The sequence below is a fragment of the Lepidothrix coronata genome, unplaced genomic scaffold (assembly GCF_001604755.1).
Source record: "Lepidothrix coronata isolate B3197 unplaced genomic scaffold, Lepidothrix_coronata-1.0 Scaffold18, whole genome shotgun sequence".
Lineage (NCBI taxonomy): Eukaryota > Metazoa > Chordata > Aves > Passeriformes > Pipridae > Lepidothrix > Lepidothrix coronata.
In genome coordinates this window covers 6152756-6160334 of record NW_016690198.1, presented here as the reverse complement: position 1 = coordinate 6160334, position 7579 = coordinate 6152756, and positions in this window count along the sequence as shown.

Genomic DNA, 7579 nt, shown 5'->3' with positions numbered 1-7579 from the left:
GCTCTAAGCTATTACCAAGAATATATTTCTTGTTGTTAAATCAGTATGTTGACATGGAACCTGATATTTTAGATGAGCATGTTGCTTTTGGAAAAATTCATTGGTCTCAGTTAAAGGATTTTATATTTTTCTTCTTCAAAGAAAAAAAAAGCATTGGATTTCATTTTTATCAGACATTTATGTCAAAGCTGGCATAGGCAGTATGTTACTTCATGAATTCAGTAATTTAAGAGACTTTGACTTTCTTTTCTAACACAGGTGCTTAAACTACACTTGGTAACACATTTTATATCCAGAACATGCTTCAGTGTTTCCACTCGTGTCCTCATACTCTGTATTCTTGGACTTTCTTTCAAAATTTATGGTCCGAAATTGTCCTTTTCTTGTGAGATCACGGGGTATTTTGTGTTACATTTGGAGCTAGCTAGACTCCCTCTGGTGGCAAATTCAAAATTCAGCTGTCCATGGACTGCCATTTCTTTACATTGGTCAAGTAGCTACCCTGGCAGAGAACTATGTGTGTTAAAACTTACTGTGAAAATAATGTAATTGGAGCCTGTCTTTGTGCTTCTTTATGAAGTGGATAACAAAAGTCACAAAGATGTACTCCAGAAAAGCATAATAATACCTGTACACCAATTAGAGAGGTAAAAACTTCATGCGTTGTCTATCCAAGATGAGGAATATACTAATAAAAACAGGAGTATGAAGTAACTTGTAATATTAAGAAATACTAATCTACTGAATTAAAGCCATTACATGTTATTGAACCAAACCCCTAAAGTAGTTTTTGTCTTTAGAACAAGCATTTTCCTTGAGAGTTTCGAATAATTACCATAATACACATTTTCAAAGACATGTCTACTTCCCAGAGAAACTATTTGAAATTCACAGGAAGTTGTTGCCTCATCCATCTACGATAGTAGGGAGCCAACAAGCCATGTCAAAAACGAATAGTCAATGCTTCACAGCCAAAATCCAAAGATGTTGTAAGCTTATAGCACAGGTATCTATTCTGTGTCAGTCCTTCAATTGCCATTTAGTTGATAAAACAAATTTGGGCTTAATAAACTTGTATTTATTCTACAGATAAGTGAAAGGCTGAAACATAATTAAATTCTGAAATTAAAGAACTTGAGAATTTTCTATTAGAATTAAAAAAAATCATAGGAAACTAATATGAAACACACAAATCAACGACTGTTAAGGAAACAAATCTACATTAGGAAATTAAGAGTGTAGAGCGAATCACAAGTTGATCCTGATGGTATCACCGCCAAAACAGATAAGTTTCATTATGGGGTTATCAACAGGAGAATTTTACATAGCATCCGAAAGACAGATTTTTTTTTTTAAATAACTCAGTGCTCAAGCCCCAATCCAAGAATATCGTATCTGCAGTGAACAGTAAAAAAAATGTAGACTAAAAGAACTTCAAGGTGCAGCAGCAAGAAGGATAAGAGGTTAAATAACATGATCTAAGAGGTTAAATAACATGATCTGTGAGGAAAAGTAGAGAAAGAAATGAGGAACATGATACTAATGTAATATATGAGAAGTTCTAAAGAATGGTGTATAAAAAAGTGATGGTAAACCATTCTGTATTTCTCTAATAACGTGGTAAGAAATAAAAGCTTATTTGCATTTGGGAAATTTTGGGCAGATAGTAAGAAAACTTTCTAAGATATGCAGAGTTGATCATGTGTTGATCATGGATCAACTCTTTCATGAGACACTTTACAGTAGTTTGAACATTGTCTTTCAAGAGCAGTCTATGTATATGTGACCTTAGAATAGGGAGCATATTGGGTCACTTTCTTTATTCCAGGTTGCAAGATGGCATCTGTTAATACCACACAGCTTCTGCAAAGTAATTACTTTTGCTCAGTTTTAGACTTCTGTGTTTAAAAGTAGTGATCAATGCAAAAAAATGCACTGAATACTCTCATTCCATTGGAGATATCCAGGTTTTATGAATTGTTGAAATGTGCTTATCAAGAGACACAGAATTAAACCATCATTTTTTCTTGCCTCAGAGTTTTCTTGAAAAAGGTGACTAGTGGATAATGCTTGTTGTAAAACTTATTTGTTATGTTTGGCATCTGCTGCCACTGAATGGTACCAGGGAGTCTGGATCTGTTGTTTTTCCTCCTTCATCCACACTTCACATATTTTTTTCAGCTTTATTTATATCTGAAAAGAAGCCACAGGGGATTTTTTAAGATGGAAGAATCCAACACAAACAAGCATTTCAATTCACGTGAAGCAAGATAGTAATCCTGAAACATAAACCAAAGTCACTTAGATCATTTTGTCACAGTATAAATCCTGTACACAGTATTTTCTTAAGAATTCTTTAAAAAATGATGTTACCTCTCATATTTGTTCAAACCAATCAGTTATTTTTGTCAGTTAGGTGTCTGTCTGTGATAACATCATGCCTTATCACAGTATCGTAAGAGATGGAGTTGGAACAGACATCAAGAATTTTCTGGTTCATCCCACTGCCTAATGTTCCTCTGTCTCCTATTTGACAATATGCTCAGGTTCATTTTTAAACCATACAATTTTTTGGTTTTCATTCTAATTATTGAAATAAACTGATATGACATTTTAAAAGTAGAGGAAATAGTCCTGCCTGCCTTAACAGTACCTGGGACATTATGGTGATCCTCCTTATCTGTCTTCCAACATTTTGCTCTGTTAAATGTGTATTTTGTTTTCCTTTTGCTCTTTATGCTATTTTACAGCTTTATTTTCTAGAATTGTTGCCTTCTAGCTTTTGTCTTTCCTTGGTCTTTATTTCCTTTATTACCTTCACAGATGATGGTGCAAAGAGGACTCAATGAAATGACTTGCTATAGAAGAACCATCAGAAGTACAGTACCTTTTCACTGAAGAAAATGGAAATGCAATAAACACAGTAATTATACTGGTAATTGTTGATAAACATCTCAATGATGAGATGATTTTTCCCTACTCCAATTGCATTTATGTCGTGATCTGGATATGCTGCATAAGGACACAATGAATACTCAGTGTTACATCCAAGCAGTTTGTTCCCTCCCTCAGTTCTCCTGCAGCTGCTTGTTATTTCCTCTGGACATCAGATTCCCTTCTCCACTCTTTCAGCATGGACCTGATGCCAGTAGCATGCCTAAAAGCCAGGCCAAAAGTGATGGCTGATCTCCCACCTGGGTACTTATGGGAATCTGATCTGTTGGAAACAACCTTTCAGTGAAAAATCTAGCCTGTTTCTTGGAAGGTTTTTACATCCAATGTAAATCTGAAGGCAGGAAATAATTCTGTAAAACAGAATAGTTTATAAAATTAATGAAAAATGCCTGGAGAATAGAATCATATCTTTCTAAATTTCATGGTGATGCAGTATGGGACACCCAAGGTTTAGATATGTTTACTGTTTAGTAAGTACTGTTTAGATATACTAAATTTGGGATTTCAATAATATACATTTTTGCAGAGTTTTTTGTAATTAATTTTCAACCTTCTTTATGTTCTGCGACCCCCCCCCCCTTACTATTTTCCAGTTATTGTTGCTACATCTGAGTTGTTCTGAAGCTTGTGCCACTGTCATGTTGGGAACCAGCTGGAAGAACCAACAACATTCTCTGCTCTAGGTGGCCTGCTGTCCCTTCAAGTTCTGCTCTGGAATGGATACCCAAGGCTAGCAGCTGGATTGTGAAACTCTAGTATATAAAATCATGATTAAAATGAAAAGGAAGAAAAGACCTTTATGTTTAATTTTATACTCTATTTGCAAGACAAAGAATTAAGGTAGTTGAGAAGCATGTTGAATTTCTGAATGCCTGATAGCAAAGATTCCTTTGCCCTGAAAATGGGGAAGACACATACAGTATCTTGTAATGTGACATTTGCTTGTATAAATGAAAGAAATATGTTGATCTGTAGTTGTTGCTGTTGACTAGCAGTTGTCTGAGTGACACCCCTCCATTTCAGTGTGTAATCTGAGAAGTACCCACAAAATATTGTGAGTTCTGTAAGGTATGTTTCTTTTTTGTTGGCAAGAAAAGTGAGCTGCAGCAACAGGAAACTAGAAGGGTTAGTAACCAGAAAGAGAGCATGTAGATCCTTGAAGAAGACAAATTGGGAAGAAAAAAAAAAGTTTTCTATGTCCATGATTAAAAAAAACATGAATTCATGATTTTCATAAGAGTTCTGTATATATGCAGGGGCTTCCACCATTCCTATGAGATGGATGTGTTTCGGAGCTATTAGCCATCTTTGATGCTGGAAAAGGATTCTCACCAGTCTTATGCTGTCTCCACAGCATCCCAAAAGGTCTATAAACATATGAGCTGATACACAGATGAAGAGAAGTAGAGGAGTTTAAGGCTTCACTGATGAAACTAGTAAGCTGCTTCACCAAAGAGCAGCTAGAAATCAAATGTTTAATGAGTCTTTCTCTCAGAAGCGCTGTGAGTTTACATGGTTTGTTCCTCAGGATATTTACATCAGAAGTGCCTGTGAATCATGGTTTAGTTTGCTCATGTTAAAGTTCAGTCAAGAAACTGACTCCATCATTCTCTCATTGAACACCATGGGATATATATTTTATGTTATGCAAATAGCAAAATCTCCAAGAATTCATTAGCTGATGGTCTAAAGGATATGAAGAATAATGTTACATTATAATTCCCAGAGTAACAGGGAGTCCAAAAATAATGTCAGATTTGGCTTTCATGAGCTGATTTTCCACAGCCGTATTCTTACATCAGTTTGAGTTTATTTTTCCAAGTCCTTGTGCATGATATCTCTTTGCATAACTTTAAGTATTATGAAACACAGAAGGGACTTAGGAGGACCCTATAGGCTGTGTTCTGCCACATCCACCATGTGTTATCTGTGATTGCTCTTTCTTAAACTGGCTGGATTCCAGCTCACTGGGAATTCAGAAATGCCTGGACGACTCTACTAGTATTGAAGATTGTCTCTTTTTGTTCTTGTAAAATCATCATAAGGTGATACTGTTTAATAGCATTCCAAGTGCCTGGGAGTAAATATTGCAAAGACTGGGGGCATACACAACTTTTTCTTACGTCGTTCGTGTTTGCCTTAGGTAGCTTTATCCCTCACTCTTAGTACACTCTGTGGGCTTCTTTTACATATTCTAAATCCTTCAGTTATGCTTGGATTTGTAAAAGCACCACAGAGCTGAATCTTTTGCTTTCATTTCATTTATGAGGGAAAATACTTGGACTTCATTTTCCAGTACAAAACTCTTTGACCTCAGAGCAAAAGGGCAGGCAAGCACATGCAGAACATATTGATGCTACATAAAACACAAAGAGAAAAGAGTAGCAAATGGGGAAGATCTGTTCAGGCAAAATGAAATAATGCATTTCTTTCCTGGGAAAATAATAGTAAACACTGCCTGAATATTAATTAGGATAACTGAAGCAAAAAATGTTACAGTATAGCTGGAACAAAGGGATATTTGCCACAGAAGCACTCATAACCTACTGAATGAATACCCATTCTGATCCTTAGCAGATATGTGCACATGCAGCATATATATGTCATGAGAACAGAGCTCTTAACCATCCCATCTATGTAATGTGTGCTGGATTACAAAAATGCAGTGCATACATGGTTGTTTATGGCACTTGGCTTGAAAGCAGCACATTTGTCATGTCACTAGATGGTCACCTGCCAAAAGTTGCCCACATTCTGTTATCTGCTTATGTGTCAATAATGTGCTTATCCTTGTTGTCTAGAGCTCAGTGAAGTCGGTCAAGTTTCCAGGGAGTATGGCACTATTTGTATGCTACAAAAAGAAGGAAAGGGAATTTGAGTGCAGTGAAAAGGGGTGAATGTATACTTTTAAACTTTCTAAGACATTTGAGCCTTCAATCCTAATAATGTCAACAAAATACACTAATTACTTAAATAAAAAGACCTGCAGATAAGAGAAGACCTCAGATACTGGGTAGCATCTAAAACATGGAGCTGCCTAACTAGGTTAGTACATTTAAGTGTGTTCCATGTTACTCTGTATAAATATCTTATACGTGGTAATGTTGTTTGTCACAAAACTAAGGACTGTATTAAAACTCAGGAAAACCATGTGATGCCTGAAATTGCATAGACATATTTAATATGGCCCATATATTCCAATAATGAGAAACTCAGACTGATACCCTAAGGTGTTCCCAAAATTATATCTGAAAAAACCCTGAACATTGTTTTTCTGCTGGTCCAGGCTGGAAAGCATCAGGATGCACCGTGCAAGGACAAGTGGTATTTGGAATGGCTGTGGGAGGAGTCCACTCTAGGCAAACACAGGCAAGGTCAGCAAGGCAAGGCCCCTACGGTATCTGGAGACCACCGACATGCTGGATAGTGCTCTGGACAGATCGGCAGGGAGCAGTTGAGTTGGGTCAGTGTAAACACCTGCAGTCCATCTGAGCCGCTAACTTCTGAAGAGGAATTTCTCCTAATTGGCCTGTATAAGGAAAACTAATGTTAGGCAGGGGAAAAAAGCATATATTGGTCAGATAGCAGATAAGAACCTCAGTCTGACCCAGCTGTGTCTTGTCTGTGACAAAGAAAAGTGAAATAAATTGCAAGGTCATTGCACCCTGCCTGTATCAGACTGTCTTTCATATTCAATAAATGATGTGTGATTACAGTAAGCAGCTAGCTTTGAGGGAGTATATTTTGGCAAAGCCTCTCCCCTCTCTCTTCAGCACTGGCCCTATGGCTTTATGCCATAGTATCCTCCTACCTGTCAAAATACTTCAGTCTGAATGCACTGACTGCTACTGAGCGAGGAGAAAGCCTGGCGTAAGGCAGCCACCTCTGGAATGCTCACCATGGTGAAGTCACTGGGCAGAGAGATTGCTCTGCCCGTACCCACAAGGATCATTATGATATCTACAGGACTTCCCTCTCAAACAGGGAGAAGTGGGTTTAGGAACTAACAGGCTATTTTGTCTAGGTCTGTTGTTTGTGGAGGATATAGCAAAGTGATTGTCTCCTTCATCTATTTTTCCCTTTTTCCCTGTGGTGGGCTTTTTTGTTAGTTTGTTTTGGTTCTGTTTTGTTTTGTTTTGTTTTCTTTTGTTGGGGGGTTTGGTTTTTTTTTTTGTTTCAGTGTGTTTTTTTATAACTGAGTGTTGTTTTTTTTCTCATTACTTTCCCTTTGAGCCTCAAAAGCTCAACATTTGAATTTGTTTCTTTTATGGGTAGCATAAACTGAAGACAGATTTTGTTTGCTTCCCTTTACTGAACTTCTCTTGTTAAAAATGACTGATGCTTGTTTATTCTTTCTTTTGTGCTTTGAACAGATATCAAATCTCATGCTTTGAGAAAGGAATATAGAAGGGGATCATGGGTTCATCATCATTCATCATTCACTTCAATGTGCACATGTGTGCCTGCACTGCAAACTAAGACTGCAGATAAATTCATTTGTCTGTTTGCAGTGAGCTGTAATTAGAATTCTGACTAGGTGGAAAGTGACTATTCATTACGCTGCAAAACTACAGAGCTAGATTAACTTTTTCTGGAGGCTTTTCAAAAACATCCTTTGCACTTT